This window comes from Macaca thibetana, chromosome 5, assembly GCF_024542745.1.
Source record: "Macaca thibetana thibetana isolate TM-01 chromosome 5, ASM2454274v1, whole genome shotgun sequence".
Taxonomy (NCBI): Eukaryota; Metazoa; Chordata; class Mammalia; order Primates; family Cercopithecidae; genus Macaca; species Macaca thibetana.
Window position 1 is genome coordinate 57841970 of NC_065582.1, and position 16881 is coordinate 57858850.

Sequence of the window (16881 nt, forward strand, 5' to 3'; positions counted from 1 at the left end):
AAGACCTGAACTCGTACAGGTTTTTGACCTCTTGAAGACTGTCACTCTATGTACTCTCCTCTCTTCTCTGTCCTCCATAGCCTTCTCATTGCTTATCTTCCCTATTTGTATTGTAACCAACAGTAGTAATGGAACAGAAGTAGCAGATTCTAGATATTGTAGTAATAGAACAGAAGTAGTAGATTCTAGATATTGTAAAGCCTTTGAGTTTAAGCAACCAGAGGAAGGTCTTGCCATCAAATGAAATGGATAAGCATAAACAGGTTTGGTAGTGACTGGGAGATGGAAATCAGCAATTTCTCTTGAGTCATACTTACTTTGAGATTTCTGTTAGGTATCTGAAGTAATCAGAAACTAGCCGAGAAAACTGAAATCATTGAGAATTTAAAACAAAGGAAACTGATACAGGTAATTGATGGTAGAAATAGTTTTAAAAAATTAAAACTATTTTAATTCAGTGAAGCAGCCTACAATTTAGCAACAGTGGGAGGCTACCACCACCTTCCCTTGGAGAACAGGGATAGGAGGCTGTACTACTGGAGCTGCAGGGAGGGATATCTGGAGGAAGTTGGAACCACAGTGCGCCTATGTAAAAGGAGCAGGAGCCTGTGAAAAATGCAACTGTTATTAGGGATGACAGGGAGAAACTGAGACAATATCTAGATTTCTCCTTGCTCCTGCCTTTCATCTTTCTACATGTGTCTCCTATTGTTTGAGCCTACCTGGAAGACAATTTTCAGAAAATCTGAGATACATAATCTACAGTGTTCATCCCCTCTGTCTTATGAATTGAGCTGGGCAGAGTGAGGAATGGGTCTCAGGAAAAATAGACCCATTATCATCACAACATTCAGGTGGAAGTGTAAAAAATGCAATTGAATTTATGAGTATGGAATTCGGGATAGAGATATTACATGGAAATATAAATTTGGGAGTCATTAGCATTTACACTGTATGTAAAGCCATGAGATTGGATGAGATAAACAAGGAAAGAAGTGCAGAGAAAGATGAGGATGGGGGGAAATAAAATACTGAGACCTGGAGTATTCCAACATTGAGTCTGAGGAACAGAAAAAACACTGAAAGAGAGAGAGAGAGAGGGAGATAGAGAAAGAGGGAGAGGGAGTGGGAGGGAGAGAGAGAGAGAGAAAGAGAGAGAAGTATACACATAATATAAAACCAGGAAGTCAAATGAAGATAATATTATGAGAATAATCTACTTCAAATGCTGCTGATAAATCAAGTAAGGTGAGACAAATAACTATAAGATTAACAAGATGGAGGACAGGTTTAATTAGAGTACTGGGGAGCAAAAATCTGTATGGAAGTTAAATGATTAAAGGGAACATGCAAGGAACAAATGACACAGTGAGTATAAATTATCCTTTTAAAGAGTTTTGGTGAAAAAGAGATCAAATTCCCTGGTGGTATCTGACAATGAAAATGGAGAAAATGAAGAATACCGGTTGCTTATTTGCTTTTATTTTCTAATATGACAGAAGTAACGGCATATTTGTATGATCATGAAATGACCCAATAATGAGGAAAATTTGATTATGTATAAGAGGGGTAAGTATTGAAAAGTGTCTGTGTATAGCCTGTGTAGTCAGAAAGAGTTGATGAACAAGCAAAAGCATAAGCTTGAAGTAGGTGTATAAACATTTCATTTCTGGCAGTGGTTTTCTTTAAGGAGAGATTTCACTCTGCAAGGAGCCAATTGGCAATGTTTGGAGACGTTTTCTGTTGTCACAACTTCTGAATGGAGTTACTAATAGCATCGAATGGGAGAGGCCACGGATGTTGCTAAACATCCTGCAACATACGAGACAACTTTTCCACACCCCATCCTAAACATAGAATTATCTGTTTCAGTTTGTCCATAGTACAAGAGAAAAAACTCTGCTCTATTAATATGCAGGATGAGTAGCATGTAATTTTAGATACTGGCATTAAGTATATGTGGTAGTAGGATTCTGCATACCTTTCCTCTTGATTGCTATTTATCTATCTATTCATTTATTTATTGACACAGGAAACAAGGTCATCAGCTGGCACTGAGATTGAAGAAAAGTATGTGAGGGGTGCGAAATGAGAAAAGAATCCATAAGTTAATCTTACATGAGAGGGAGAAGGCAATGGCTAACGAAAGAAAAGTGGGCTTGTTTGGCTGCATGAAAGGCACATTTGGTTTTCAAGGTTGTGGTTTTAAAGAGATAACAATCAGCACAATTTGGTTGTGTGTCTTTCTCCCACTGCAGTTTAGTGTATAAAAGCAATTCCAAAATTGATGGAGACATGCATGAAACTAAGGCTATAGTTTTGCTAAGTCAGTCATGTTTATTAGATAGAAATTTATTTAGTGACCAAGGGTGGAACAAAATGTTTAAAAGACTGAATAGGTGAAATAATAAAGCACATTTGTGAAACAATAAATTGCTTTTTGTAAAGGTGGATTATTTGATGTATCTTGAAGAAGAAATAACAACTGTGAAACAAATATTTATTTGTGAAATTGGCAGAGAGTAAATTATTAAATAAAGTTTCAATGATCAGAGTGTCATTTTAGAATAATTATCATTATAGGACAGTGAAGAAAAGTTTGAAGAAGTTAAGTTATCGAAAAAGGAAGCTATTGTTTTAAATTAATGCACTGGTCTAACTGTGATTTCATGAAGATGATTTAGTAACTGTAACAGTAACAATAGAAATATTGAGGACAAGAATGTTGAGTACAGAAATTAAAGATAAACTTATTGGTTGAAATCAATTCAGTTTTTAGATTCATTACGACTAATGTTTAAGAAGAAATATATAATGTCTAGTCAATATATAATGATGTAAATTTAACACATAACAAATATGGATAGAAAAAAAAATTCTACCTTAAACACATTGCTAGACCATGTGAGTGAATTCTGTAGAATAGATTCAAGAATGGTGTGGAAAGGGGTGGAACCTCCTAATCAGTTTTCTCCTCTGATGGGGGCAGGTGTGAAGGAAAACCCCTGGGAAATAAAGAAGGCAGGTGTTCTGGTTTAATTTTTTTTTTTTTGTAAACATATTAATGCAAGTCTTTTGGAAAATAAAATAAATAGTTTTTGGTAGCAAAATAATCATTCTTCATAAAATGTTTTTAGCAGACCATGCAGAGTTGTCTAAAATTGCTTATGAAAAATAAGCCAGGAATCAATAAATGTAGGGTGATGATTCCCAAGAAAATGTCATGTTAGCTGTGTTGGTCTCTTAGTATAAAAGGATATAGTTTGTAACTGAGAATACACCTGAGTAAGTAAAGCAACTGTACATTTTACTTAAAAACCAAATCTAGAAACTTGTAACAGACCACATTCAATGAAGATGAGAGGACCCAGGTCTCTCCCCACTTAACTCGTACTTGATTATTTTATCTTTGAAATTATTCAGAAAGCATGATATCAAGCAACATCTTCAATCTGAGTCTGATTTGACAATACAATGCTTTTTGTGGGTTCAGATTGGCACTGTGAGCAGGATCGTCTTTTAGACCCACACACCAAAATAGTGAATGTTTCCTTTTTCTACCCTGTGCTCCTTTTCAAAAGGAGATAATGAAAAAATATGAAAATTTGTTCTCAGAATAGTTGGCTATACATTTTTGGTATGAGGTATTGGAATCTTTGAGGTAGGTTAAGGGAGATAAGTCTTATCATTGAAATCTGGGGGCCATAGAATACAGTCTGGGAGTACAGGTCCAGGGAGTACATGGACAAAGGGAAATTGGGTGAAAATCCCATTGACTGACTCTTGATAGTATACCTGTAAAAGTTAACCTTTTAATGAGTTAGTTTTTAATAGGAGGAGATGATAGTGGGAGAAAAAGCTGCAAGATTACATTTTATTCACTGGAAAACCTTCTTATTCCTCCCTGGTTTCTTGGAGAAATTTCTTGTATCCTTAGAAATTACTCAGAATATCGATTATTGAACAAATTATTTATGTAACTGGAGTCCGAGGTCAGTTGATGAGTGAAAACTATATTTTATTAAAGCACAGAATATTCACTAACAGAAGACTGGTGAATTAACATTGGCATGGATTCTTCAAATTAATGATGGAGGACATGTTGCAGTTCTATTATTATCTGATGCAAAGCACTATTCATTTTCATGACTAACCATTAAGTGGCTGTAAACTTTTGAGAAAACACTTCCAAATACTGTGACAGCATATCTGTTGCAGTTGTTAAGGTGAGATTTGTCAGGCCTATGCTGAGAAGGGTAACTGCTACAACTCCTCTCCAAATTGCCAATTGGATTCCCCTTTTCACATGATAGGAATGATACAAGTGTAAATGTTGACAGGCTTTACATTTTCCAGAGTGAAAACACCTTAGTTAATGCTATTGATACAAATAATAAGAGTTAGAGTGAATGGGATAAGCTCATGCTTCTCTGTCTTACAAGACTTATATAACATTGAGGGCCAAATGTATATATTCAGAGAACAGTGACAAATATACAGGTTTAGTTACTATACATGGGATTATATGGAGAAAAATATTTATATCATGTGCACAGCAGGGAGAAATTAAAAGAAGAGAAAATAGAAATGCAGCTCACTTGAATTAATTTACTTTTCAAGAAAAGATAAATAGGATTTTAAAACTAAGCCTTGATAGAATTTTCAATAAGGAAGTAAAAAGCACATTATCAACTTTTGAATCAGAGTAGAGGAGTACTGTAGCCCCCACCAATCCCTTAAATAATCTAGAAAATTTGCTTTATTTATTATGGCTGAAAGGGTTCCAATCCAATTATGAGGATGGTGATATAGAACAGAATATACTTGAACAGGGGGCTGCGTTTCCTGCCTTAATTAAAGCCATAGAATCTGAAAACAATTAAATAAAGAGCTGAGGTCTGTTCATTCCAGTCCCAGTCATGGATCTGAGGCCATATATAATAATTTGAACAAAGTTACCTGGGGTAGTATTCAAAGTTTCTTATAATTGGTAGGATGTAGAGCAAAATTTACAGTAGGCCTCATAGAAGGTAGGAAAGAGCCTCATACATCTCTAAGTGAAACCTGGAGTGCATGGAGAGAACATCAGGGAGGAAACCAAGGTAACGATGAAGTTACAGGTTGGAATGTGTGGTTGGAGAGAATATTACCTGCTTGTGCTACCTTTACGTAAATACAAAATTACAATTGTCATTCAATATGAATGGGACATTGTTGTCTTTGTGTTTTCCACAGAGGATGATGACTACGCTCACACTTCACCAAATTTTAATTAGCCATGACAAATGGGATCCTTTGGAATTGCTCAAGCTCTCCACAGTAGTAAACATTAAGCAATGCAGAATTCCAAGGGGGCAATAAGAGACTACTGTTGTAATTAAGAAAATGGTTCAGAAGGAAGTTACCCTCCCTACATTAACTTCCTTTGTGTAGTTCTAACTGGTCAATAAGTAGGTAGCCGCTGGACATTTACAGTAGAGTATCAAGGTGGTTCATTTGCATGCTTCATCTGTACTTGATATGATGAAGAATGTACAGAAAATAAAGTAGACAAGAGACTCTGATATGTTATCAAGATTAACTACATAATTCATAGAGCTGAGTATAAAATGAAAATGCCTGGATACTTACTCAAAAATTATTAAGAATTTTGGGGTAGCTACAACAGAGATTTAAACCAATCTCAGGGGCCTCCTAAGATTTTTTTTTTTTTTTAATTTCAAGTAGGCAAAATTTTAAGCTTTGCAGAATAGAAACAAGTATATGTTTACGATCTTATCATGGATTTTAAAAAATTCGTTTTCGCATTGCCATAATCTGGTAAAGAATAACATAAAAGATAGAGTTCATACACTACTTTCATGGTACAATGATAATTTTCTTCTCAGAGCAAAAATTAGGAGAGGAGTTAAGGACCATAATCATCCATATTACAAATAGAAGCTTGCTGATAAATCCACCTAGAATTTAAGGCACAGCCCAAGGTGCAAATTAATTCCTGGAAATTAGTACAGATCAACTTAGGACATTCCTTAAACTGTGAAAAGTAATTTATCTTTCATAGGACCCACCAATAAGCAATAAACTCAGAGACTGTCAAGACTGTTCTAAGAATCTTGTCTACCCGTACTCACAAAATAACTGGAAAGAGTTCAGAACGTGAATACAGTATTGTAGTACTTTCCTAGGGCTGCTAGAACAAATTACCACAAACTGGGTAGCTTAAAACAACTGAAATTTATTATTTCACAGTTCTGGAGGCTAGAAGTCTGAAGCCAAGGATTCAGTAGGGTCATGCTACCTTGAAAAGCCACAGAAAAAAATCTTTTATTGCCCCTTCCTAGATTCTACTCTCTCCTACACATTTTGGGAGCTTTATTACTTATAGATTTATTACTCCAATTTCTGCTTTCGTTTTCAATCTCTTCTCTGTGTGTCCTCTCTTCCTATAAAAACACCTTCAGTCATTGGAATTAGGACCCTCCTTAATCTAGTAGGAACTCATCTTAACTAATTATATGTGCAAATTTCTAAAGAAGGTCACCTTCTGAGGTTCTGAATGAATAATAATTTTAGAAGAGCACAATTTAACTCACTACAGGTACTGAGCAGAAATAAGCACGAAAAGTATTGTGGTAGGTGGTAGCACAGGCAATAACATTAGGCCCTTATGATTACATCCAACTGGTAAGATGATACTAGAGCATACCCAAACTGGAGCCCTTTAGGAAAAGTTAAATGGGACCACCAATTTAGACTCCTTAGGATTTTGACTCAAAATATACCTGTGGCAGCTGTTTGCTATCATCCTTTTGAAAGACACATGCTATTGCACTGAATGGCACAGCCAATGTCAACAGGAAGGACCAGCTACATAACTTCTGTAACCCAGTGAAAAATGAAAAGCAAGGCCTCTTACTCAAAAATTATTAAGGGTTCAATTAGTGAAACCATTGCGTCCTGAGACTAATAGGAGAAGTAAATCACAAAATCCACTGTGCCTTACTAAAATCAAGAAGTAGTAATGAGGGAGTGAAGGAGAATGCAATAATATAACTTTATATCTTTCCCACCTCTAATACATTTATTTGGCCTCTAATGGTGGTCCCAAACCCAGTTTTAAATTTGTGTGCACCAGAGGAGGTTATAAAATACCAAAGACATGATATTTGTGTCATTTAATTTGACTGTGCCTTTTCTGAAAGGTAATTTGTGGTGTATCAAAAGTTCCTTCCCATGTAACCAAATTAGAGCTAAAGGTGAAGACAGTTCCATTATCAAGCAGAGGAGAGACTTCTGAGGTCCTTTGTCTATCACTTATAACATTTGTTTGACAGCAAACCCCCATGACACAAGTTTACGTACGTAACAAATCTGCACATGTACCCTTGATCTTAAAATAAAAGTTAAACAAACAAATAAAACCCAAACATTTGTTTGGGTGTGCTAGTAAGGTTCTTGTTATTGGTTTTGTAGGGAAACATTATGCATGATGAGTTATACAGCCTGATATTGGAAGGAAGTGTTTGCAAATAGGGTAAAATCACAGCAGATGGGAAAGGTGTTTATAAGTAGATTACATTACCATGGAGGGAACCCATTACAATATTTTCATGCAAACAGCTCAGAGTGAGGATATCATACTTAACTATCTTTTGCTATTGTCATCCAAACAAATGGGCTTTGTTGGTGAAAATCTCTTGGCCTACTTACTGCAGAAAAGGGAAATTGGACTCCTACTGATTTGGATGTTTTACCTGTATAATTTGAATAAAACAAATGACAAAGTGCCCCCGATGACTCAGCTATGTGTAGTTGACTACAATTATCACTCAATTTCTAGGCTTTGTTTACCATTCTAGATTATTTTTCTCCAGAGAAACTACCAATGAATTCTACAGAGCAGAGGATGCTGTACAGTATAATTTCTGCACCCTATATGGCCATAAATCAAAGTGATACATTGCTAAGACAGTTCCCTGGTTATGAGAGAAAGCAGATAGTGGCTGCCTGTCTGGTATGTCACAACTTGATCTGATCTGTTGCTTTGAACATATCAGTGTGAATGTAAATAGAATTAATTTAAAGAATATGAAACTAGAACATAGAAAGCCTCAGAGAATGTGATTTTATGTTTGATTTAATACTTAAAAATTATAAATGATTCCCACAAGAGGAACATATAGAACATTTAAGGGAAGCCTATGGCATGGCCAGATAAAACAGTATCTGGAACTAGAATATACCTAATGGAGAATTTCATGAAGCATATTATTTGGAGATATAGACAATGCTTTCAAACTAGACACATTTAATTAGCACATAATATGAATAACATGAGTGGCATGTTAAGCAGCACTGGACCTGTTGCCAGGTGTTTCGAAAGAATTACAGGATTTGGTCATGCAATATTGAATATAACTGAGGTAGTGTTCCAGGAGGCCCATTACTATGATAAAAATGACTTGCTGCTTCAAACAGGGACACTAGAGGAAGCTGTTTTTAGACGACTTAGTTGTAGCAGGAAATCAGTTTGGTTTAAGACAATGCTTGAACTGAAGACATTGAATAAATGATGACTTCCATTCTTATTAACAACACTGGGATTAACTTTGTACCTTCAGTCAGGAAGGACTATTGGATATATTAATCACTCTGGGATATTATGTCTTTAATATTGACTTGCAGGAATTAATAAAGAAACAACTCAAGGCCGGGCGCGGTGGCTCACACCTGTAATCCCAGCACTTAGGGAGGTCAAGGAGTGAGGATCATCTGAAGTCAAGAGTTTGAGACAAGCCTGGTCAACATGGAGAAACCCCATCTCCACTAAAAATACAAAAATTAGCCAGGCTTGGTGGCAGGTGCTTGTAATCCCAGCTACTCTAATGGGGGAAACCCACCCTCAATATTCAACGTGTGTTCTTTTCTATTTCCCTAAGTGTCAGTTGGTCTGAAAAATAAAGGAAAAAAGTACAAAAGAGAGAAATTTTAAAACTGGGTGTCCTGGGGAGACGTCACATGTCAGTAGGTTCTATGATGCCCCCCAAGTGGTAAAACCAGCAAGTTTTTATTAGCAATTTTCAAAAGGTAAGGAGTGTACGAATAGGGAGTGGGTCACAGAGATCACATGCTTCAAGGGCGACAAAAGATCACAAAGCAGGTGAGATCACAAGGTCAGGGCAAAACTAGAATCCCTAATGAACTTCCATGTTCCATTATGCACTCATTGTAATTGATAAACAAGGTTCAAGAGCAGAGAACTTGTCTGACTAGAATTTGTCAGGCTGGAATTTCCTAATCCTAGCAAGCCTGGGGGTGCTGCAGGAGACTAGGGTGTGTTTCATCCCTATCTACATCTGCATAAGGTAGACACCCCCAGAACGGCCATTTCAGAGGCCTCCTCTGGGAATGCATTCTTGTCTCAGGGCTGTTAATCATTAATATCTCTTACTGGGGAAAGAATTCAGTGATATTTGTCTTACCCGTTTTCAGTAATAAGAGAAATATGGCTCTGTCCTGCCTGGCCCACAGGCAGCCAGACTTTAAGGTTATCTCCCTTGTTTCCTGAAAATCGCTGTTATACTGTTCTTAAGGTGCCCAGATTTCATATTGTTCAAATACACATGCTCTACAAACAATTTGTGCAGTTGATGCAATCATCACAGGGTCCTGAGGCAACATTCATCCTCAGTTTATGAAGATGACAGAATTAAGAGATTAAAGTAAAGACAGTCATAGGGAATCACAAGAGTATTAATTGGGGAAGTTATAAGTGTCCATGAAATCTTCACAATTTATGTTCTTCTGCCATGGCTTCATCCAGTACCTCCGTTCAGGGTCCCTGACTTCCCACAATACTACTCGGGAGGCTTAGGCAGGATAATTGCTTGAACCTTAGAGGTAAAGTTTGCAGTGAGCCAAGATTGTGCCATTGCACTCCAGCTGAGTGACAAGAGTGAAGCTCTGTCAGCTGAAAGAAAAAGACAAGAAAAGAAAGAAAAGAAAGAAAGAAAGAAAAAAAGAAAGAAAGAAAGAAAGAAAGAAAGAAAGAAAGAAAGAAAGAAAGAGAAAGAAAGAAAGAGAGAAGAAAGAAAGAAAAAGAAAGAAAGAAAGAAAGAAGAGAAAGAAAGAAAGAAAGAAAGAAAGAAAGAAAGAAAGAAAGAAAGAGAGAGACAGAAAGAAAGAAAGAAAGAAAGAAAGAGAAAGAAAAAGAAAGAAAGAAAGAAAGAAAGAAAGAAAGAAAGAAAGAAAGAAAGAAAGAAAGAAAAGAGCAAGCAAGCTCAAGAAGTAAAATTATGGAAAAAACGTGCTTAGTCTAAGTTATGGCAAGGTTTCACTGAACACTGCGGCCTTTAATGTTGTTCTCTGGTAACCCTGGAAATATGGATGAAAAAGAAGTTTATCTCCCATGTGTGGAAATTGTAGAAAGTGGTTGGATAAAGAACAATCCTCTGACATGTGTGGGCCATGGGATGTGAATGGGCTCTTTGACATAATGACCCCTGAAAATTACTATTTGTACCAACATCGAATATACCTAAAATACAATTCATAGAAACAAATTTTTTCAGAAAATTTGATTTGAGAAGAAAAAATACGCATTTAATTAAATACTCCCATAAGCCCATGGAAAATGATGCAAATAATTGAGATTGGTTGAGGAAAAATGTAATTGAGTTTGTGAATGAACATCAACAGATCTGTAAAGGAAGACGTTAATGAGTAACATGCTTTGTGGAGGAAATTCCTACTCTTTATTGGATGGTTCAAATCAAGGTCAGAGTATTAGTTAGCTTAAGTGAAACATTGCAGAAAACGTTGTAAGCCAATAATGATAATACACCAGCAATATCTGGCACTAAGATGTTGACCAAGGCCAGAGCAAATTGGAAAGGAAAGGGTTTTTGATTCTTTTTGATTACTGAGAGGACCTGCCAGGATCCAAGGAAGGAAGGAAGCCCAGTTTGCTTATATAAACATACTAATGACAGCTCCTGACAAACAATTTGAATGTTTTTTTGCTAGCAGGAGAGTGATTATGTATCACAGAAATGTTTTTAGCAGAATGTACTTGGTCGTTTAGAATTACTTATGGTTAACAAAGTAGAAGGCTATGGATTTATGGGGCTCCCTGGAAAATGTCATATTTACCACATATGTAACTCTCTGCATAAAAAGTAAGATATTTGGTAATTGAGACAGGTATCTCCAAGTAAATAAAGTGTTGGCATACCTCTCTAGAAGTCTCATCTATCTGCCTGGGCAAGGGAGTGACAGAATGAGGGATCTAAAGAATCAGATTAAGAGATCTAAATAATTATGTGATTTGCCTATGCCTAATGATTACCTGAGTTCATGAAATTACTAGTAAAGCTTTATATTTTGTAAGATCTTAGATTCCTATAAGTCTAATGTCATAATCCAATAAATTTTTCCTATCTCAAGGAATCATGTCCATATAATGAAATTAATCCAGAAACTCTGAAAAGTTTTAATATTCTGGGGTCAGGGTAGATGAGAAGGAGTTTCTGTATGACTTATAAACATGTAAGGAGAAATAGTAAAATTGTTGCAAAATTAAAAGAAGAACAGAAATTCATAAAGTAAGCTATAATTATCAGGTTAAACTACAAAAACAAAAAGCCAAGCATCTATCAGTTACATGATTGAGTAGAAGAGCCAAGAGAGAGTTGTCAGTGGTAAAGGAATAAATATTATTTCATTTGATAGAGTGATTCTATTAGTCCATTTTAACACTGCTGATAAAGACATGCCCATTACTGGGCAACTTAAAAAAGAAAGAGGTTTATTGGACATACAGTTCCACATGGCTGAAGAGGCCTCACAATCATGACAAGAAGGAGCAAGTCACATCTCATGTGGATGGCAGCAGGTAAAAAAGAACTTGTGCAGAGAAACTCATGTTTTTAATGCCCGTAGATCTCATGAGACCCATTCACTATTATGAGAACAGCATGGGAAAGACCTGTCCCCATGATTCAATCTTCTCCCATCAGGTCTCTCCCACAACATATAGAAATTATGGGAGCTACAAGATGAGATTTGGGTGGGGACACAGAACCAAACCATATCATTTCACCCCAGCTCCTCCCAAATCTCATATCTTCATGTTTCAGAACCAGCCATGCCTTCCCAACAGTCCCCCAAAGTGTCGACCCTTTTTAGGATTAACTCAACAGTCCATAGTCCAAAGTCTCATCTGAGACAAGGCAAGTCCCTTCCACCTATGAACTTAAAAATCAAAATCAAGTTAGTTACTTCCTAGATACAATGGGGTACAGGGATACAGGGATTGGGTAAACACAGCCATTGCAAATGGGAGAAATTGGCCAAAACAAAGAGGCTACAAGTCCCATACAAGTCTGAAATCCAGAGGGGCAGTCAAATCTAAAGCTCCTCTGACATCGTGTCTCACATCTAGGTCACACTGATGCAAGAGGTGGATACCCATGGTCTTGAGCAGTACCACCCCTCTGGCTCTGCAGAGTGCAGTCTCCCTCCTGACTGCCTTCATGGGCTGGCATTAAGTGTCTGCAGCTTTTCCATGCACACAGTGCAAACTGTCAGTGGATCTACCCTTCTGGAGTCTGGAAGACGATGGTCCTCTTCTCACAGCTCCGTTAGGCAGTACCCCAGTAGGGATTCTATGTGGGGGCTCCCTCCCCACATTTTCCTTCTGCACTGCCCTAGCAGAGGTTCTACATGAGGACCCCACCCATATGGCAAACTTCTGCCTTGGCATTCAGGTGTTTCCATACATCTGAAATCTAGGCAGAGGTTCCCAAACCTCAATTCTTGACTTCTGTGTACTTGCAAGCTCAACACCACATGACCCATTAATTATCACGGGACCTGCCTTCATGATTCAATCATCTCCCACTGGGTCCCTTCCACACCATGTGGAAATTATGGGAGCTACAAGATGAGATTTGGGTGGAGACACAGTACCAAACCATTATCCGTGATTATTTAAGATTTTTTGGAGAAGCCTAACTGTTCAAGGAAGGTGTGTGATGGCAAAGAATAAAAGCTACAGATAATGATATGGCATCAGCTTGAATGGATCCATATTTTGTGGGATCTACAGCACATTCAATTTGGAGGTCAGGGTTTGGGACTCTTTAAGCAAGAATACAAAACTACAAACTCAAAACTGGAAATTCAAATGCAAATGAGAAGGCCAGAAATGTAAGCCTCATAACTTAGGTCAAGAGAACAAAAGCTAATAAACATTTTCTATAAAGGGCACTATAGTAGATACTTTAGGCTTGCAGGCCATATTGTTTGTGTTGTAAATACGCAACTTTGCCTTTGTAGTGCTTAAGCAGCTGTAGGTGATATGTAAAGGAATACCTGTGGCTGAGTTCCTATAAAATTTTATTTATAAAAACCCATGGCAGCTTGGCTTTGGCTCATTGGCTATAGTTTGCCTACCCCTGGCTTAATAAATCTGCCTCTATTCATAAGTAAGATTCTGTTTGTGTTTTGACTTTGCCATGCGCTCAAGGAAGGTAAGTAAAATTAAAATGTCTAGAAGAAAGTGTAAATAACACCAAATTCCTGGTGGCAAAGTATTTATGAATATGGGAAAAGAGATGTCCTCTTATCTTGTGAGATGGAAAGAAAAAAAAAACTTAAGAACAAATACAAATTAAAGCAAGCAACTATAAAATAAGAGAATTAACATTATTCTGGGAAGTAGAAGACAAAGTACTTCTGCTAGGAATGGGAAGACAAAATATGGACTGGAGTATTTGAAAACTTGGTGGATATTTGGAATATCTGTTGTGGGGAAAAAAAAAGAGAAAGAGAAAAGAAACAGATCAAAAAGTCAAATAATGTGAACTAATTATAAGGAAAAGTGATTTGGACACACAGTTTGTTTCATTCACAAAAGCATCTGACCAAGAGAATAAACTCTGTGTCCTGAGGTCAAAAGTTACTATTAAAATTTCATCTTTCAGATTCAGTGCTTATTTCTAATTGATACAAAAGTGGCAACTTGCCCTACACAATGTTATACTTTTTGTTATTCAGAAATGTTGAAGTTTCTATGTATGAGGTTTTTGTTATTTGACATAATGATTTATTTCACTCATTGGGTTTATCTTATCCAGATTAGATGGAAATTGATCAATTTTAACTTTCTGTCTGTTTTGTATATATGTTTTAGTAATAAGAAATTCAGGAGTGCATGCAAATGCAACATGAAGTGAACAGATGATAAAATAGAGTATATTTGCATAAATATAAAGACTTTACAAACGTTATAATAAACACTATCAAAAACATCGTCTTAAACTGTTTTTAAAATGCCAATATAAGTCATTTTTAACCTAGTATCAAAATCGTAATCATGTGAAAAGTAAATATTTCTTTAAGTTTTGTAAAAGATTTGATGTAGAATATTTAGCTCCAAATTAATTAGGAAAATTTCATAGTGTCTTATAATTAAGCTGCCCTTAAATACGCCCGAACCTTCATGCAAACATCTGTGGATATTTGTCTCCACATGATTCAGCATACGAGGTGATTTGAATTCAGCAAGAAAATTTAATAGCTTAAGTTTAAACAGGAATTATCCTAAGGGAATCTGTAGAAATGCATTCAAGAGCAGACGAACTATATCTATTTCTTTCATGCTTTGGTGTAGTAAGTAATTGTTCATAGCCAAACACTTTCCGAAGATAAATGATTGATATAATGAATGATGATCCGAAGATGCCCAAGGGCACATGAAAACAGAAATGCCTTTGTCCTGAAGGAGAACGTCTTAGGATAGTTATAAATTGAATGTAAAAATTGCGGCTGAAATTATTCTAAAAATTACAAGAAGCTGCATTTACACTGTGCTATGGCATCCATTCAAAAGATTTGAAACCATTTGTTTTCTGAATTGCACCCAACACAAAGCTTTCTCACACAAAACAAAGCAGAAGTGAGCATCAGTCACACTTCCAACACGCATACATTTTGTTCTAAAGGAACAGCTGTTACTTGATGAAAAGTCAGTAAAAGATGCCCAGCATTTGTTTTTAAAAAGTTATCACCCAAACAAGAATTGTTTGGAACCAGATGCTAAAATCGAGAGTGGTCTGTTTATTTCAGTTTAAAGTGTTATAAAAATGTTAATAAGGTATTTTTATGCCTATTACTCAGCTCTATTTGACTAATGTGCTTTTTGTTATAATTGGCTGTTGTTTCTATAGGCTGGCATTATTGGCATTAGATCACTGAAGAGTAAATAAAGTGAGCATGAATACTCTCTTGTCACCAGATTACTGAGGTGGACTGGAGATAGGCTGAAAGGTTTTACAGATGAGTTACAGTGAAAACTTTGAAACACTAATAATCTCTTGTGTGTTGAGAAATAACCTACTAATCATTAACACAATAATTATCAGTTCAACCGGGAAACTGCACCACCTAAAAGGTAGTTAATTTTATCACTCATAGACATCTGCAGGAGACCATGATTCTCCATTATGTGAATGCCTTGCTGCCCATGTGATGCCCGCCCCCATCAATTCTAACAAGTTTCAGTCATCCAGTATTTAATATGTATTTTTTTAAATGACATAAGTAATACCTTCTCCTTATAGAGAATTGAAACTTTTCAGAAACAGTTAAAGCCTAATTTGACTATTGCCAAAGACCTGTCTCTTCTTCAGAGATAACCAGTGTTTCCAGTTTGGTGTGTATTTTCCCCAAATACAGTGAATGCATGTATAAACACATGTAAATTTACCTGTTCTGGATATGAGCATTTGCTTTGTGAGTCTGCTTTAAGTCAAGTTCTAAAATATGGCTCAGTTTAAAACTTCTATTTTTCTATTTAACAATATACCTTAGAAGTCATGCCGTGATGTTAATATTAAGATGAATAATAATGAAATTATTAATATTAGTCAAATTTAATTGGTTACTTATTACTTAGTACTTGGTGTGATATATGGATTATCTCATTTAATCGATTTGTTTTCTGAATTGCACCCAACATAAAGTTTTCTCACACAGAACAAAACAGGAGTGAGCATCAGTCACACTTCCAACACGCATACATTTTGTTCTAAAGGAACAGCTGTTACTTCATGAAAAGTCAATGAAAGATGCCCAGCATTTGTTTTTAAAAAGTTATCACCCAAACAAGCGAATAAATTGGCAATGCTATTATCTCATTTTACAGAAGAGAAAAAAAGATTGTAAGTACTTTGCTCAAGGTCATTTACAGAGAGAGCGAATTATTCAAATCCATATATTCTGCTTTCAGAGATTGTATTATTAACTATTATGCCAAATGGAGGCATTGTCGTCTGCATGATAGTTCAACTATTTTTATTTGTATTTATATTCTGATGAGTATTTATTTTTTAAAATTACAACACAATACTGCATTCTTGCATGATTATCTACCATGTATTTCCCAAAGTGGAAAGAAAAACATATATGTTTAATTTTTACAGAATATAGACTATATAACAATTGTACTCCAAAGGAGATCTTGTTTACACATTTATACCAGTATAGTTTGAGCCTATCCACTTCCCTGTGCTCTCAAAACCCTTGTTAACATCTTATGTTTTGCCAATCTGATGAAGAAAAAATGGTATCTAATTGTTTAATTCAATAACTTGATTACTAATTAAGAATTTGTTTATATTTATCATAATTTGTATTGCCTCTGATCTGAAAGGGATATTCATATTTTTTGCCTGCTTTTCTATTAAGTCAAGTCTCTCCAAGATCTAGCTTAAACATTAGTTTTTCCAAAAAACTTCCCTGATCTCCCACAAATGAAAACATTATCTTCCTACTTTAGTTTCTTACAACATTTTATCCAAATTTCTCTTATAACAC